The 19,659-nt window shown below is 38.9% G+C and overlaps 1 pseudogene; it reads left to right on the forward strand.

Annotated features, from left to right (window-relative positions):
* Positions 1–13,095: 13,095 nt before the first annotated feature.
* LOC150053146 (large ribosomal subunit protein uL23 pseudogene) lies at positions 13,096–13,562 on the forward strand (annotated as a pseudogene).
* Positions 13,563–19,659: the final 6,097 nt, after the last annotated feature.

Genomic DNA, 19,659 nt, shown 5'->3' on the forward strand with positions numbered 1-19,659 from the left:
CAGAATTGAGACCGTTTGTAAGTGTCTTTCCAAGAGTTGCCCCCACTGAAGAAAATTCCCTTGGCCAAGCTCACTCATTTGTCTCTCCCAATACCTGCTCAATGGATGGAGGACTCAAGGAAGGACATCTCTGCCAGACCAGCTCAACACAAGAACCTCTTTTGCTGGGAGTGACTTTGTTGCTTACTCCTCCCAATGTCTAATCTGTTACCAGAAAATACTGACACCTTTCTTCTAGTTCTTCCAGGTACTTGATGTACAGTTAATTACCCTGGACAGACCTGTGGTTCATTTTGACAGGAATAAATAAATATCCTAGGTATGGGTTTGCCTTTCCTTCTATGAGGGCCCCAGCTGTCACATCAGATCACAATCCTACATAATATTTTTACTGGGCCTGGAAATCCACTTCCCAACAGAGCAATGAGAAAGGCCATATGATCATTGTACCCACTGTTCCTATTTCATATAATGTGACTTCTGCATAAGGGATTGTCAGCATGATGGAGTTATGAAATGGCTTTTGGAAGTTACAACTACTTCCTAAGTGATATCCTGTAAAGATGGAATGACATCTTACAGAATACATCATATAAACCCCAGTCTACACTTGCTACACCAGCCTGTGTTTTCAGTAGGTCTAAACATAATTCTGGGATTCAAGAGAAAGAAGTAGGAGTGCCCTTGGGTTCTACTTACCATTACTCACAAGGACCCTGAATCACTGGGCCCCTTGAATTTAGAGATCTTTTGGATTGACAGAAGCATCTCTTGTAATTCCTTTGCCCAAATGAAACAAAGTAGCAGCTTAAATTGAAGGTAACCAGAAGCCCAGCCAACTACCATAACTTAAGAAGCAAAGCTGAAGTTGAAGGAAACTAAAATGATGATCAGTCATGATCTTCAAGTCAGGAATACTACTAGTAGTAGTCTTGTAATTTCCCAGAAAGAGTCCAGAAAAGATAATGAGGAGCTATTCCTACAAATCACCATGCAAAGTAAATACAGGAAGTGAACAGGGTGGCTCTAACTGACGTTACAACACCCAACACAGGTTCTCCTGAAAATAATCAATCATTCCCTCAACTTCTAGATACACTGACAACAGATAGCTTTTTAAATTGTAATTAATAGAAGAGTTGCAGTTATATTTGCTAGGTAGAAGGCGCATTACTTCACACACATTGATACCCCTTTCTTATGTTTTTGTCCCCGTTTCCCTCCCCCAACTCCTCCCCTCATCTTTTCTCCCCCTTCCCTTTCTTATTTCAAATAAGAAATATACAATTCACCAGATAACAAGGTAATATACTGTAACAATATGAGAATAATCAAGGGACAACAAAAGAGATGAGAAATAACATAGCACATTAAGAACAACAATCACGCATTATATGGCACTTGTTTCTATATCATGGAGATCCGTTCATTTAGCCTCATCCTATATGGACTTGTGTATCTAGGATTTGAGCTATTGTAATCCTCTGCTAGGAGAGTCCAAGGTTTGTACTAATTATTACAAATGAGGGAAACCATTGAGCCTATGTTCCTTTGGATCTGGCTTACTTACTTATTATGAGTTTTCCCAAGTCTTTCCATTTCCTTACAAATGGAGCGATATCATTCTTTCTGATAGCAGCATAGAATTCCACTCTGTATAAATACCACATCTTGTTGATCCAGTCATCTATTGAGGGGCATCTGGGTTGGATCCATATCTTTGCTATGGTAAATAGCGCTGCAATAAACATCGTTGTGTTAGTGGCTTTGGTATGTCCTTGTTTCTGAATGATTGGGTAAATGGCAAGTAGTGGAATTGCTGGGAAAGTTTGGACAAATAGAACTGCATTAAACTGCAGAGCTTCTGTATGGCAAAGGACATAGCTAGCAAACTAAATAGAAAGCCACTAATCTTACTACAAACAAAGGCCTCATGTCTAAAATATATCTACAGCTAAAAATTTGAATCACTCCAAAACTAATCTTCAAAGAAACAACTGTCCCATTAAAAGATGGGCCAAATACTTAAAGAGAGTCTTCTCTGAAGAAGAAATAAGAATGGCCTATAGATACATGAAGAAATGCTCGACATCTCTGGCCATAAAAGAAATGCAAATCAAAACAACTCTGAAATTCCACCTCACTCCAGTTAGAATGGTCATGATCAAGAAGTCTAATAACAACAGATGCTGGCGAGGATGTGGTCAGGAGGGATCACTAGTACACTGTTGGTGGGAGTGCAAACTCGTTCAACCACTATGGAAAGCAGTATGGTGGTTCCTTAGAAGAATAAACACAGAGCTCCCCTAAGACCCAGCAATTCTGCTACTTGGCAACAGATAGCTTTCAAATGAGTTTTGACTGAATAATCACCTCATCCAGGCTCACAGGCAGTCTCCAGCTTAGCTACGAAAGCCCAGTTTTCTTTGCTCCAAAGCAAATCAACTTGACCACTCCCTGTAGGAGAGGCCAAGAGACCTTTGTTGTGATCTTATTATAGCTCAACTACCATCCAATCCTACTTCCTTTACTATTCCTCTGGTATTAAATCCCTGGGTGCTCATTCATTAAATTCTCTACATGCAAATATTCATTTTAGAGTCTATTTCTGGGAAACTTCGTGTACAACTATAACACTCATTTTGCTTTTGTTTGTAATAGAAAAAAAATCTGTTTAACACTTACACAAAGCTTCAAGTGTGTAACAGTGTATAAATATTAAGAATTCCTGGGTGATCTATGTGCAGAAAGCCTCATTAACCTCACCAGCAACAGTGAAACTATTTTTTCATCTTTTTGGAGAACTTTTTTTTTCAGGCAAATATTAAATATTTCTGTCTAATGGTCATTTCCTCTCTCCATCAGTTCTCTGCTTATGTCAGACTCTGAGCTTTCTCATGTCATGTTTCCATAAAGTCACAGGGTCCATGAGCTGTCACTTGTCTCCCTCCACCCAGTCAAATAAATGAGTTCCACATTAAGAGAGTTGTCTGAATCTTCCCAGCCTGCTGGGAACCTAAATTCTTCTCAACAGCAGTCACCATTTTGTTCCTGTTTTTCCTTTTCCCCATTCTCTCATGATTAAAAAGTTACTTCCAGATCCTACAGCATCTTCAACTTGCTTTCCCATTTAGGATTTCAAAACCTTGAGACTTCTTGCATTTTCAGCTTTCTGAATAATAAAGCTCCAAATGGGAACTAAATTCCTTCCTTCCTTCTTTCCTTTCTTCCTTCCTTCTTCCCTTCCTTCCTTCCTTCTTCCTTTTCCTGACTTCTTTTTCTCAGCAAATTTCTTATACATCCATTCTAACTGAAAATCATCTATCTTAAGTACAGCTAGGTTATACCTATGCTTATTTAAGGTTATTAAGTGTGATATAAAAGCCAGGTGCTGGTGGCTCATGCCTATAATTCTAGCTACTCAGGAGGCTGAGATCTGAGGATCATGGTTCAAACCTAGCCCGGGTAGTAAGAAAGTCTGTGAGATTCTTATCTCTACTATCTATTTTTAACAAAAGCCAAAGGTGGAGCTGTGGCTAAAGTGGTAGCCTTGAGTGCAAAAGCTCAGAGACAATGCACAAGCCCCAGAGTTCAAGCCCTGGGACCAATAATGACAATAAAACGTTTCTCTCTCCAAATTTTGCTAGGGGCCAAGGTTGTCAGCAGATCGCTGATCTGGCTGAGTCTTGCATTTCCCTCTGGAACAGCAAAGAGTTCATGCCTATTGGCAGAGGGATTACTAACTGTATTCTCCCTGCATAAGAAGGGCTCCAGCTTTTGTAAAAGCCCACTGTATTTAGTGCAGTACCATGTCTCCAATCAGTAGTTTTTCTATCAGCCACTCTAGTCTCTCTCCAGTGGCTCCTTTAAAACACAAGGCCCGCTTGTACACCTAGAATAATAACATTATTATTAATAGTAATAATAACACACATGAAGCTGGACCATCTCCATTCACATTGTTGTTGACCTTAGTCCTGGAATCTGGGCATATGTCTTAACCTTTCCCAAACCTCCAGATTTCTGAGCTAACAATCCAATCTGCTAACAGACTTGCCTCTCCCTCCAGGTAGAGCAGCAAAATGAATTACTAATATTTGTTAGCATATTATGTGAGTGTTTTACAAATGTATAGAAATGTGTAGAAAAGGTGAGCAAGGCTTGAGATTTTTAATATAACTACTCCTCCACTTGCAGAAAGTTTCTGTTCATCTTCTGTACCTGACTTTATGGGCACCATTTTTCTGACTTTAACTTCAATCTTTGATTTTGCACCTTGTCTCAGATCATTTTACCATTGCAGTAACAGAATACCTGAGGGTGGATGATTTATGAAGAATAAAAGTTTATTTTGGTTAATTATTTTGGAGGCTGGAAATACCAAAGACAAGGCAATGATGACTAGCAAGAGTGTCAAACCATGGTAGAAGGTAAAAGGATAAACCACAAGGAACAGACTTGCTTTATACCAACTGGCTCTCCTGAGAATGAATGTATAACTTGATAAAAAGATTTCAATCCTTCTTAATGACCTATCACCTCTTAAAGGAGTCAGCTTCTAGTGTTGCCACAATGGCAATCAAGTTTCAACATGATTCTGCTGGGAACAAGCCATTCTAGCACTCCTGAATCCGGATTTCAGGCTCAGTCAAACTGGGACATGCTAGAGATAGCTAAAGGAATAATGACATATCTGTTTACAGATCCCTGGAAAACTGAATGAATGCACTAAGGGCATCTCTGAAGATGGGAGTATGAGTTGTGTGTGGAAAGAGAAGATTGTTTGGTAGACTTTATAATGACTGGCTAGATGCCCAGATCTTCTTCCAAATATACTACAACCAGATGACTTCTGTTCTAACACCCTGGAAAAATTCTGGATTTATTCTCTGGAAAGGCCTTGTCAAATAATTTGGCTTGGTGCCCCAGGCTTAACTGAAAATGGAGCTTAAATACAAGTTTGCCTAAATTGTATTGGGCTTCCTCATCCTTCAAGGCCTTCTGTCTCTCATGAGGCTTCAGCCTTCAGAAAACTGGAAGCTACATTTATAAACAACTTAACCACAAACACACACACACACACACACACACACACACACACACACACACACACACACACATACACACGCTGCTGATGAGAAAACTGACTAGTCAAGATCCTCAAATAATGACATTTTTAGGTTCCTCTCTCCCTTCCTAAAAGGATTATGACACTCCTGTGAAGCCCTAGTTAGTAAAATCTGCCTCACCCCAATAAGTTCTTACAATTCTGCATCTGTTAAACAAGAATAGAATACAACTTTAAGCAAAATAAAACAAAAGGAAAAAAATATCAGGAACAAGAGTGAGGAGACTCTCAGAGAAGCAGAAAGACTTTTCAGAAAGTAAAAGTTTGACCATAGAAAATCTTAAATTCAATTGAGGAATTAAAAGATTAAAAATAAGAAAATAACCTAGAAAAAAAAAGGAGATGAATTCAATGTTTAAGCCATCTAGTAATTTAATTAGGAGTTCTGAGAAAAAAAATGGGCAGAGAAAATGAAGAGGAAGGAATTACTAACATAGGATAATTACTTAAAAGTGAAGAAGATTAACGATTTCAAGATTAATGGGGTCAGTACTAGTGGTCATGCTTGTAATACTAGCTATTCAGAAGGTTGAGATCTGAGGATCAAGATTCAAAGCCTGCTGGGGCAGAAAAGTGACTGTGAGAGACTTATTTCCAATTAACCACTCAAAAACTAGAGTGGAACTATGGCTCAAGTGATAAAGCACTAGCTTTTGTAGAGGCTCAGGAACAGTGCCCAGGCTCTAAATCCAAGCCTCACCAACCACGATAAATAAATAAATAAATAAATTCTTTAAAAGATTGAAAGGGCCCAGGTGTAAGAACATTCTTCACAGTGGAAAGCACATCATTGTAAAACTTCAGGAAAATAAGATCCTAAAAATTTACAGACAGAAGAATTGGTTTTAAAAAAAAAAATCAGGCCCCAGCAGCTCATACCTATAATTCTCAATATACTCAAGATGCTGAGATCTGAACGGTTAAGATTCAAAACTAGCCCAGACAGAAAAGTCTCTGAAACTCCAAAATAACCAAAATAACCATCCAAAATAACCATCAAAATGAAGAACTAGAGGTGCCAGGGGTGAGAAAAACAAAAATCTGAGCAAGTAAAAGGCCCAGAGTTAAGCTACAGCATAGGCAAAAAAATTCTCTTCAAATTTCATAGACAGTATTAATATCAAACCTTTTTTTGCTAGTCCTGTGCTTGAGCTCAGGGCCTGCGCACTGTCCTTGGACTTTCTCAAGGCTAGAGCTCTACCACTTGAACCTCAGTACCATTTCCAGCTTTTTTCTATGTATGTGGTGCCGAGGAATCAAACCCAGGTCTTTGTGCATGCTAGGCAAGCACTCTACCATTAGGCTAAACTCCCGGCCCTAATATCAAACTTAAATAGCAATATTAAGGGTTAGTGGAACATAATTTGGGGAAAAATTTATTTCCAACAGTCTATACTCAGACTGAAATTCCATTGTGATGTTAAAGACATTTTCAGACATTCTAGGTCTTAAATGTTTTGTTTTTACCTTCCATCAACTATTACTCAGAAAGTTATTACAGCGTGAGCTACATTAAAAAAAAAAAAAACAATGAGTAAGCCAAGAGGAAGATATGAGATTTTAGAATAAGGGAGATCAAATAAAAAGGAGGCAGAAGGAATTCCCAAAAAGATGGGAAAAGGAGCTATAAGCTACCTGAATCGCTGGCATAGAAAATAAACATTCCAGACTACAGATGGAAACTATAGTGAAGAACTCCATGTCGACATTCAAGGTAGATGTCCATGAAAAAAGAAAGACCTCTGATTATAATGCTTGGGGAGAAAGAAGTGCTTACTGCATGGACACTGAAGTTTGGAAAAGACACTTATCAACCTCAAGAAAAACAATGCTATTGTATCAGATATACGACAACATGAAAAGCAAGCAGCTGGTCTGTGAACAATATTTCCATAGGCTTAACAAGTGTAAATACTAAAAGCAGATAAAGCCAACTTGTATAGTAGGATTATACAATGGGAGGATAGGAATAGGTGAAGAGTATAGATTATTCAAGGTGATGTCAGGAAACTAAATGCTGACCTCCAGAGAAATCCAGAGATAACACCTAAAACAAAAGCAAGAGGGAAAAAAAAAAATCACAAGCACCAGAAGCAATAGTTACAGGAGTGACAGCACATTTAGCTGTAGATGTAAGTCAAGGGGTCCATAGGATGGGCAAAGGGACAGCCATTTTGTTTTAAAGTTGATTACTTTTTATCTGACTTGTTATATGCTTGCATAGTTAGACTTTGAAAAGCAGAGTAGATTGGGAGGAAATAAGGGAGAATAAAAAAATTAGAGCACGGTACGATGAAGTCACAAATAATGTAAGGTCCATGTACATCATTGCTAAAGATAGGCTGGAAATTTGGTACTGTGCTTTTTAGCAGCCAGCACCAAATAGGACATATAATCATTTCTACAGTTTCACAATGTCCAAGAGATAAAAACAAACCACTTACTGAGGGGAAATATATTTCTGGTACTGAGATCTGAGAGACAATTCTCCCATCAGTAAGTCTAAGGAGGATACCATGTGACACAAAGAACCACTTCCTTATCAGCTTTCCCACAGTACATGTAGCAAACAGTAGAGCGCTTTCTTATCATGTCTCTCAACATAGATCAGGGCAAAATGCCAGTGAAAGCAATTCTGAGAAGAGATGAAAATGTGTTCTGTTGAAAGAAGCAATAAAGCATAGTGGTTAGAGATAGCCCGGGTTCCAAATCCATCTCTCAGGCAAGTTACTTAATTACCCTGTGCTCAATTTTCTCATCACTGAAATGGGGGGGTGAGAAGCACTATTTCATAGGGGTTTGCAGGAAGACTATGCATGAGTTCAAGCTTATATAACATTTAATGAGTTTATGTATGTGAAACAAGCAGAATAGTATGTGGCATATCTAAGAACTTAGAAAAAAAAAAAGATATCCAACTTGGTGCCTTAGCTCATGTAATACTAGCTATTCAGGAGGCTGAGATCTACGGATTGAGGTTCAAAATCTGTGAGACTCTTATCTCCAATTAAGTGCTAGAAAACCGGAAGTGGTGCAGTGGCTCAAGGGTAGGGTGGATGCCATGAGCTGAAGAGCTCAGGGACAGTGCCTAGGCCCAGAGTTCATGCCCCATGACAAGAAAAAAAAATAATCCATTATTTAAGCTGAGTTTTGTGGACTATGTCTGATTTCCTAATAGTCAGGAAGCTGCAGCAAGAGGATGCTTAAATCTTGGCCTGGCCAACATGGTGAGACCAAAACAAAACAAAATAAAAGGTGATTCATTAATGAGACATTTTTAATGGGCTTTGTATGGTAAGGCAAGAAAATATTAATTTTAGCCAAATATTAATTTTACAACACTGGAAATTCATTGACCATAACCTCCTGAACTTATGTCTCTCTCTGGAATAGTTTGTTTGTGACAGGGTCTCATTATGTACCCAGGATGGCCTCAAACTCATGATTCTCCTGCTTCAAATTCCTGAGTACTCAGATTCCATGCATATCCACCATGCCTGGCTTTCCCAGAAGGTTCATTGATGAACCTTACCAACAATCTTCCTAGGAACTCTTCTTTCTTTGTGCTTTCACAATGAAATATTCTTTGTATTAAGTAACAAATCACTACTGCAGGCCTAGAATTCATTCCTCTTTGTATGATTTTGCGTAGATTTTTTTTTTAATCAGTTACCTGGGGACTTTAAACTGACCTCTCAACAAATCACAGAAAGTCTTTGTTCTGTCTTCTCCATACCCACCACCTCCTGAATGGCATATATAAAACTATGTTAAAAACACATTTTCTGTCTGGTTTCTAAACACTGGAAACATCCAATTAAGAAGCTGCCTTAAAGAATTTTAAAATAATTACATACTTAAGAAGTCCACCTTGATTGTCATTGAGGATTAATTACTGCATGCACAATGAAAATGAAATCTGCTCAATGCAAATGATCCCATAGTATTGTCGCTGAAGTTGCATTTTTTTTTAGAGTTGAATCACAGTTAAGTGTTGAGTGGTTTCACTGTGCAAATTTTCTGAACTGTGGCCATGTATGCTGAGTTGAGATATCTAGACCCCGGATGTGTAAAAAAAAAGTCTAATTATCATACTCTAATTCCTCACACTCTTGGCAGAGAAATAATAAACATTCTAATAAAATAGTCCCAGCTTGCAAAATGCTTAAGTGTAATCTTATGTAGTTCCTCATTATCTATATTTACATTGGAAAACACTGTATTTCTATTTTATAGGCAGTAAGAATATATAATTAACAATTGACTTCAAAGCTATTTTTCTCATAATAAACTTAACGTATACTAACACAAATGCAGCAAGAATGAAATTCAGACTGATCTTCCATTTAAGACATCATGTAGTTCTCTTGTATTTCCTAGTATTCTTTTGCTTTCCATACATCTGATCATTTTCTTCTCTATTCTTTAGGTGTCACAAGCAACATAGCCATCACTAGTACTAATAAGATCTTCCAAAACAATCAATTCATATGTCCAGTAAAGCTAGATCAACAAGCCTCTTGGCTGATTCTGTATCAGCTCCATGTATCACGATAAATGGATTTGCTGTAATAGCCTAAAACTTTCAGCATGACCGCACTAGAGTTTTAGGATTCCAAATGCACTATATGAGAAAATGAAGTTTAAAGTTCATTTCACCTGGTTGGAGAATAAAACTTAGCATAATGTTCCTATCAAGTTGTGCCTCTTCATTTTGATTTTCTACTTTGACTATTGATGTAACATACAAATGTTTTTAAATACATGAATGTTTGTTCAGCGCTCTGCTTGCCCTAGCTCAAGCATAACAATCCTTTTATTTATGTAAACCCGAAATGATAATAATAATCTATTTGTGTTCTGCCCTGTCCTTTGAGATGCACAAATGCAGTCGCAAACACTGAGGACAATCACATGGCTTCCATTGCCTTTCAGCATGATTAAAAGTAATGACTGTGCTCAGAATTGGAGCAGATGACCATCGCATTCAAGGTACATTTTGTTAAATACAGGACAAGAGGAAATGGGGAAGATGGGACCAAGAAGAATTAACCTATTTTGTTTCGCTAAAATAGAAAAAAATCCCATGTATTATTATAGATTAACTCCATCCTCTTGCATTTGGAACATTAGGACAGAAACTATTCACATTGTCATGACCCCAGCCAGAGCTCTAGCTTCCAGCACACTCTGTAACACTCGGCAGGGAGGATGAAGTAGGCCCACAGGCAGCTGCTTACAGTTGCTATGTAATATGAGGTGGCAAGAATGTCTCATTACAGGAAACAACAAAATCAGATTGTTGGACATTAGTGGAGCTCATCCCAAGGAACTAGAGTGAGATTTAGAAGCCTTTCAACTCACTTATCAAAATGCTTGCAGTTCTTATTCCATTGCAGTGAAACAATAATAAACACTGAACAAAGGAAGTTAACTAGCATCTGGAGGATTTTATTAAATTAAACAAAAAAAGAGTTGTACAGATCCCAGGCAATAAATTTCATATTAAAATTCATAACAGCCCATAGGCACATTTCATCAGAAGCCAGAAATAGATTTTCCTTTTTCAGTAATGCATCATTTTCAGTAATTACTCTATGAATCTAAATTTAAAAAACAAAAACAAAAAAACAGTAACAATGACATAGCAAACCTACTGGGATCTGTCTGGAAGCACAACTAAAGCAGTATTTTTTTTTTAACTGAAAGTTAGTTTAATGTTTTTATAGTAAGTATTTCCTAAACTCAAAATCCCAATAGTCAACACACATTTGTTTTTTGAATTTTGGTGTTAGGAATGAAACCCATGACCATGCATACACAAGGCATATGCTTTACCACTTGGCTACACTTCTAGCCCTATCTTTTTCTCTCTTTTTTAAAAAACCAAGTTGTCTTGAATGGGAAGGCAATTCAAATTCTAAACTACAAGGTAGATTCTATTGTTCACACTATGCTACATGGTGAAAGTAATGTGAAAACTAGTTTAGAAGAAGATTCAGTCCAGGTATAGCGGCATACAATTACAATCCTCAGATAGGGATTAGGAGGACTTCAGTTCAGGGTCAACCAAGGCAAAAAGTTAGTGAGATTCCCATCTCAAACACAAAGCCAGGCATGGTGGCTCATATCTATAATCCTAGCTACTCAGGAGAGTAGGTCAGAGGTCTGGTCTAAGGTGACCTTGGCAAAAGCATGAAGTCCTATCTGTAAAAACAAACTGAAACCATAAAAGGGCTAAGAGTGTCAGGGACTCAAATCTGAGTCCCTAAATTCAATCCTTAGAATCACCACAACAAAAGAAAAAGGAGGTTCCAGAAACTTCTTTGCCCCCACTTTCAAATAATATTTAGAACATCACAGGTTCCATTTTTATTTTTGAAAACTAATTTATTCGTCTCCTTTCTACCTCTTGGTAACCATGTGTGTTAGCATCTGCTTATCTGAATCTTTACGGCATGATCCAGTAAGCTCCCTTCCAAATGGAAGACTGAGTGAATTTGCAAAATCCAAAATTAGTGGTTTGAGCTTGGGTAGCTCACCCTACCTCCAACGGACTCCAACAGCTCTTCTGCTTTGCCAGGCATTCACAGGCAAATTCTAGAAAATATTCCCTCTGAGTAAACTTCCAAATCCACATTTCTGCTGGAGCTCTAAACAACCATCACTCCTCTACGTGAACATGCTCCATCAAGAGAGAAAATGCAGTCACTTAGTTGACATGGGTCTGTGGTAGGGATGAGCAAGGTTGAAAGAGGACAGTGAGGGCTGTAGTCAGAAACAGTTCATGAGCTCCTACAACAACAAAACTCTTGCCCTGTCTTTTTAAAACTGACTCCATTTAACAGTTTATAACTCCTTCTCTTGCACCTAATCCTCTGTCTTAGGAAAATAGGGGGAAAATAGTAGAACTAGGTAGTAAAAGCATTAGACTAAAACTCAAGAGGCTTGAATTTAAACTTCAATGCTCCACAGAGGCCTTTAAGCAGCCATGGGACCACTTGTGTCCACAGACACAATTCAAGGTGTGTAGGCATTTGGAAAGCGTTACATTGTTTATTTTCACTTACCTCTAATAAACCTAGTATTTCCTTCAGAGTCTCTCTATCATTGCCCTATTTTAGATTAGCGTGTAGTCCTTCAATTCTTTTTTTTTTTTTTTTTTTGCCAGTCCTGGGCTTGAGCTCAGGGCCTGAGCACTGTCCTTGGACTTTCTCAAGGCTAGAGCTCTACCACTTGAGCCTCAGCACCACTTCCGGCTTTTTGCTATGTATGTGGGGTACCGAGGAATCGAACCTGGGTCTTCGTGCATGCTAGGCAAGCACTCTACCACTAGGCCAAACTCCCAGCCAAGTGATAGTCGTTTTTTTTTTTTGTTTTGTTGTTTTTGCCATTCCTGGGCTTGAGCTCAGGGCCTGAGCACTGCCTTTGGACTTTCTCAACGCTAGAGCTCTACCACTTGAGCCTCAGCACCACTTCCGGCTTTTTTCTATATGTGGTACCAAGGAATCGAACCCGGGTTTTCATGCATGCTAGACAAGCACTTTAACCACTAGGCCAAACTCCAGGCCCCCTTCAATTCTTTTTGAAATATAATTTCCTTGTTCTTCTTAAGTGTTGCAAAGAGGGGTTACTTTTAGGAAAATGGAGGAAAAACTAAGGAAACAAGCTGGACTCACTCTTCCACAGGGGAGGGCCATTTCAGTTACCATTTCATAAATCAGGTAATAAGTACATTTCTTTTTTGGACAATGTCACCCCTTTCTTCACTTTTTTCCCAGTTTCCCTTTCCTGTCCTTATCCACAGTTGTGTAATTAATTTTCACATAGTGTATACTGAATATCATGACTGAGTTTGTTCACCTCCTCCCTTTGCCCACACCAACAAAAACAACAAGAAAAACGTGTTTCCATTTCAATAAACAGGATTTTAAATGTTCAAAAGAGTTATGCCCATTTTCACCAAGATGGCGCCGAAAGTGAAGAAGGGAGCTCCTGACCCTCCTAAAGCCAAAGCCAAGGAAAGGGCTTTGAAAGCCAAGAAAGCAGTGCTGAAAGGTGTCCACAGCCACAAAAATAAGAAGATACACACTTCACCCACCTTCCGGAGGCCCAAGACCCTTCAGCTCGGGAAACAGTCCAAATATCCAAGGAAGAGTGCTCCGAGGAGAAACAAGCTTGACCACTATGAGATTATCAAGATCCCCCTGACCACTGAGTTAGCCATGAAGAAGACAGAAGACAACACCACACTTGTATTCATTGTGGATGTCAAAGCCAACAAGAATCAAATCAAACAGGCTGTGAAGAGGCTCTATGATCAGGCCTGATGGAGAGAAGAAGGCACATGTTCCACTGGCTCCTCACTATGATGCTCTAGATGTTGCCAACAAAATTGGAATCATCTAAACTGCATCCAGCTGGCTAATTATAAATATACATCTTTTTCCCACTAAAAAAAAAAGAGTTATACCTTTGGATTCCTCCCGTAAGATTATCTTCCTTTAGTCAGACAGTTTTTGTGTGTATGCCTAGAGTCCTGTGTAAGTTGTCACATCCAGTTGTATTTTAGATCTAGCTTCCATATATGAAAACTCTTCAATTCTTAACATAGATAAGAAACCACATGATATAAGTAATTCTGTTAACTTTTTCTAGTAGAAATTAGACATTTTAGCTGGGCACTAGTGGATCATACTGGTAATCTATTCAGGAGACTGACAACTCAGGATTGTGGTCTGAAACCAGCCAGGACAGGAAAGTCTGAGTCTCTTATCTGAATGAGCTGCCCAAAGGCCAGCTGTGGTAGAATATTATACTTGAGTGAAAAAGCTCATGAACAAAGCCCAGGCCCTGAATGTTCAAGCCCAGGAATAGCACATACAAAAAATCACAGACATTTTGTTATTGCCTTATATTCATTGTAAGTATCATATCCTCTAATCATTACTTCAAAATTATAGTAGATAATAGACCTCCTGCTACATCTTATAATTTAATGTGTTAATGAAGAAATACAGGGCTAGGAGTGTGGCCTAGTGGTAGAGTGCTTGCCTAGAATGCATGAAGACCTGGGTTTGATTCCTTAGTACCACATACACAGAAAAAGCTGAAAGTGGTGCTGTGGCTCAAGTGGTAGAGCACTAGTCTTGGGAAAGCTCAAGAATAGTGCCCAGGCCCTGAGTTCAAGTCCTAGAGCTGGCAAAAAATAATAAATAAATACATTAGGATAACACAGATTTGATGTGTTAATATTCTCATCATGTGATATCAATAGAATTTGTTCCCTTTGGACTCTCAGGTATTACATTTTTAAAAACATCTACATTATATTTCAATAATATAAAACTGACCCAGTAAAGCATATAGCTCAAGGGCTTTTATATATTCACAAAATTATGAAATCATACTTTAATATTTAGCATATTTTTCATTGCCACAAAATTAAACCTATACCCATTAGCAGTCACTTTCCATTCTCTTCCCTTCTATCTTTCAGCTTTTTAGGACTTCAACTCTTTAAGCCAAGTAGTATTTTTTACACAGATACACCATATTCTGTTAATCTATGTTGATGAACATTAGGTTGTTTCCACTTTGGAGCTTTTATTGCTACCAACTGACTGGAGTTGTTTTGACCCACACAGGTAGAAATTATTCATGAGGGTAGAGGAGCCCTGCCAAAGTTGGCAGTTCCTGGTCCTTGAGTGTCTAAGGCCTAGAAGCTAGACTGGCTCTGCAGAGACTGGCCTTTGGAAGCTTACAGCTCTAAGAACTGTAAGCCAATCATTCTAGGCTTTAGAAGACAAAGAACTATGGCTTTAGGTTCTCAGGTCAGAGGCTTAGTGCTCTGAGATTTAGCCCCAGCATTAGGCAGCTATTGTAGTCCTCGGCTCCAGCAGGAGTGATTAACAGCAGCAGGGAGTACTTGCTAATTACAGCTCTTCAATAGGCCTTGAGTTTGTTGGAATGCTCAGCTTCTAGAGCAGCTAATGTAGTTTCATGTCCATGGTGTCAGGAGTCTAGGCTTTTAAAGCCTTAATACTGTATCCTTTGGAGCCCTGTTTCCCCCCTCTCCCCACAAAAGAGTACTACCTAAAACTTTTATAATGACCAGGGCCCACAGTTTTCATTTTCAGTTCTTCCCAGCCTCCTCCATCTCCGTTGCCTCTCTGGTCAACAGTCTGGAATTCTCCAGATGCTCATCATCACTACTGCAGTGACCACTGCCACTGCTTGCTGTCACATTTACTACCACTTCTACTGCTTCGACCATTCCACGGCTGCTTCCACCATCTCTGCTTCATTAGTGTAGTTCATATCTCTTAGTTCATGATAAAGATCAGACAGGCAAGAGAAGACAATTTGAGAGAAACCTCTTCATGGTCCTGATGTTATAACACCAAGGGCCAGCACAGGAGGATTCCTGGTGGTTGACTTGAAAAGTGAGTCAAACTGCCTCCTTCTACAGCAGGGGAACAAAGCTGCCTGTACCTCTCACAGACAGGCCTTGAAAATGAAGGACTGGGCTTGCACCAATCACAGGCCTTACGCTGGTCCACAAGGGGAAAGGCTTTCCCTTTGTCCTGAATGAAAATAACTGTGAGGTCATCTAAAGTTCACAGAGGATGACTTGCTTAGAGTGTGGCTCTCCAAGGCCAGTGCACTCTCTCTGGACTGGTTGACGTAAGCATAGTCACTGAGCATTGCAAAGGGTCCCAAACTGCCAAATAGCTAGTAGGGCAGTCCAGCTGGTTGCCAGTACTAAGGCAGCTTGGCTGAATTTCCCATTCAAAGTGTTGTACAGGTTCTCCATCTCATGAAGACAAAAATGAGCTTCCGGCAGGTGAAAGAAAATGTGTGGTATGATAGGAATGGCGCTCACGCTGTATTCAAAGCTCTCTATCCACGAACTCAGCAACAGAACAGCACACGTTCACCAGCACCCCATCAGGCAACAATACATGCTTATATTCTAACTAGACAAAACTGGCATCTGGCCAAACATGGTTATATGGCAGCACATCCATATGTGGGCTCACATTTATATGAATGCTAAGGACCTCTGGAAGTTATGGTGAGGGAGCCTGACTTACTCCATTTTCCCGAAACAGGTATAAGGCGAAGGCCTGCCAAGCACCTTATCCTTGACAGTTTTAATCATTCGCAGAATGCATGAAAAGAATGTTTACAATAAAGACAACAAAAATCAACACAGAACTAATACTTGTAAATGCACTTGGTAGTATTTAAGAATGCTTAACAATATTTAATGACTGCCCCGGGGCCCTATGGAAAGGTGGCTTCCCTTTGATCTGGCCATCATGAACAATGCTGTAATAAACACTCACAAGATTTGCGAGTCACTACTCCCAAGCTCCTTGAGCTGATTCAGAGCTTTGGAAGAGTAGCAGGCTATAAAATCAACCCTCAAAAATCAACTGCCTTCCTTTATGCCAACAGTGAGAGGAACGAGGCAATAATCAGGAAAGAAACTCCTTTCACAATAGCCTCAAAGAAAATAAAGTACCTAGGAATTAGCTTAACTAAGAATGTAAAGGACCTTTTTGACGAAAACTTTAAAACCCTAAAAAAGGAAATTAAAGCAGAACTAAGGAAATGGAGAAACCTCCCATGCTCCTGGATTGGAAGAATCAACATTGTGAAAATGACAATCTTGCCAAGAGCTATCTACAAATTCAATGCAATACCCGTCAACATCCCAATGTCATTCTTTAAAGAAATAGAAGAGGCAATCCAAAATTTCATATGGAATAATAAAAGATCCCCTATAGCAAAAACACTTCTTAGCAGAAAGAACAGCGCCGGAGGAATTTCAATTCCAAACTTTAGACTCTATTACAGAGCTATAATTCTCAAAACAGCTTGGTACTGGCACAGGAACAGGCCTGAAGACCAATGGAATAGAACTGAGGACCCAGATATTAAACCACAGACCTATGGCCACCTAATCTTTGACAAGGGAGCCAAAAAAATAGAATGGAAGAAAGATAGCCTCTTCAACAAGTTGTGCTGGCAGAACTGGTTAAGCACCTGCAGAAAACTAAAGCTGGATCCTTCTTTGTCACCTTGCACTAGAATTAACTCCAAATGGATCAAAGACCTGGAGGTAAAAGCTGACACACTGAAAACTCTACAGAAAGGAATAGGAGATACACTAGGCCTCCTTGGCACAGGTCAAAACTTTCTTAATAAGGACCAAGAATCACAACAAATCAGAGAAAGGCTAGATAAGTGGGACTGCATTAAACTGCAGAGCTTTTGTATGGCAAAAGACATAGCTAGTAAACTAATCAGGAAGCCTACAGAGTGGGAGAAGATCTTCACCAACCAAACGATGGACAAAGGCCTCATATCTAAAATATATCAACAACTCAAAAAACTGAATCACTCCAAAACTAACCTCCAAAGTAACAACCATCCCATTAAAAAATGGGCCAAAGACTTAAAGAGAGTCTTCTCTGAAGACACATGAAGAAATGCTCAACATCTCTGGTCATAAAAGAAATGCAAATCAAAACAACTCTAAGATTCCACCTCACTCCAGCTAGAATGGCCAGGATTAGGAAAACGAATGACAACAGATGCTGGAGGGGATGTGGCCAGGAGGGATCACTACTACACTGTTGGTGGGAGTGCAAACTCGTTCAACCACTATGGAAAGCAGTGTGGCAGTGCCTCAAAAGGCTAAACATAGAACTCCCCTAGGACCCAGCAATTCCACTACTTGGCATTTACCCAACCACCCAGAAACAAGGACATACTAAACCCACTAGCACAACAATGTTCATTGCAGCACTATTCACCATAGCAAAGATATGGAACCAACCTAGATGTCCCTCAGCTGATGAGTGGATCAACAAGTTGTGGTATTTGTACACAATGGAATTCTATGCTGCTGTCAGAAAGAATGACATCGCCCCATTTGTTAGGAAATGGAAAGGCTTAGAAAAAATCATATTAAGTGAAGTAAGCCAGACTCAAAGGAACTTAGGCTCAATGGTTTCCCTCATTCGTCATAATCAGTAGAAACCTTGGGCTCTACTAGCAGAGATTTGCAATAGAGCAAAATCTTGATACATAAGGACATATAATGTGAAGCTAATTGAAAGGACCTCCAGGATAGTGAAACAAAAGCCATATAATGAATGATTGTTGTCCTTAATGTACTATGTTGTCTCTCATCTCCTTTGCTGTCCCTTGGTTATCTCATATTGGTATAGTATCTCACTTTGTTATCTGATATATTGAATTTATTTGTATTTGGATATTTGAAATTTGATAGGGAAGGGGGGAAAACCAAGACGGGTGGGGGGGGAGGGAAACGGGTACCAAGACATGTGAAAGGGTATCAATGTATGTGAATTAATGCACCTTCTATCTGGCAAATATCATGTAACCCTTTTACTAATTACAATAAAAAAAAATAAATAAAGGACAATCTACAAAAAAAAAAAAAAGATTTGCGAGTCACTCAGCTCATATGGTAGCTCTACATTTAAACCTTTGAGTAATTCCAGACTGTTTTTTAGACTGGTTACACCATTTTACATCACTACCAGCCCTATTTAAAGGTCCTCAATTGCCTCTGCAACTATTATTAGTATTTTTTAAAAACCATCTTAGCCAGGAGAGGTGGCTCACACCTGTAATCCTAGCTACTCCGGAGGCTGAGATCTGAAGATCAAGGTTCAAAGCCAGCCCGGGCAACTAAAGTCTGTGAGACTTGTATATCCAATTAACCACTAGAAAACCAGAAGTGGCACTGTGGCCCAAGGGATAGGGTGGTAGCCTAGAGCTGAAGAGCTCAGGGACAAGGCCCAGGCACAGAGTTCAAGCCCTATGATGGACAAAAAGAAAAAAATGTTAGTAAATATGAAATGGTATTTAATTGTAGCTTTCCTTTGATCTCGCTAATGGCTAATGATGATTAGCATTTTTTCTGTGTACTTACCAGTCATGTATCTATTTTCTTTGGAGATCTATTCAAATCTTTGTCCATTCTGTCACCTGGTTCATTATTATTAATAATTACTTTTGAACCAGAAGAGTTATTTATATGCTCTGGATTACAAATCCCATAACAGACTATAATTTACAAATATATTCTCCCATTCTGTAGATTGTTTTCCTAATAGTACTATTTGGCGCATAAATGTTTTAAATTTTGAGGTAATGCAATTATTTTCTTTTATTGCTGGAACTTTTGATGTTATACCAAAAAGTCATCACTTATGTCATGACTGTATAGCTTTGGCAATACCAAAATACTATTGAATAGTACACTATAAATGAATGAATTATAAAGCATATGGAATAAGGTTGGGAAGTAAGTGAAGTTGTTAAAAAAAAAAATAGAAGCCAAAATGGCAGAGAACAAAATCAACAGAAAAATCTATGTCTTAATATCACTAGACCTTCCTTGTACATGAGCCAATAAATTCTCATTATTAAAAAAATTTTTTAAAGAAATTAGTGTTCAAAATTAAATTCTAGTGCTGGCTGAACAA

The sequence above is a fragment of the Megascapheus bottae genome, chromosome 16, assembly GCF_031878675.1.
Source record: "Megascapheus bottae isolate mThoBot1 chromosome 16, mThoBot2.hap1, whole genome shotgun sequence".
Taxonomy (NCBI): Eukaryota; Metazoa; Chordata; class Mammalia; order Rodentia; family Geomyidae; genus Megascapheus; species Megascapheus bottae.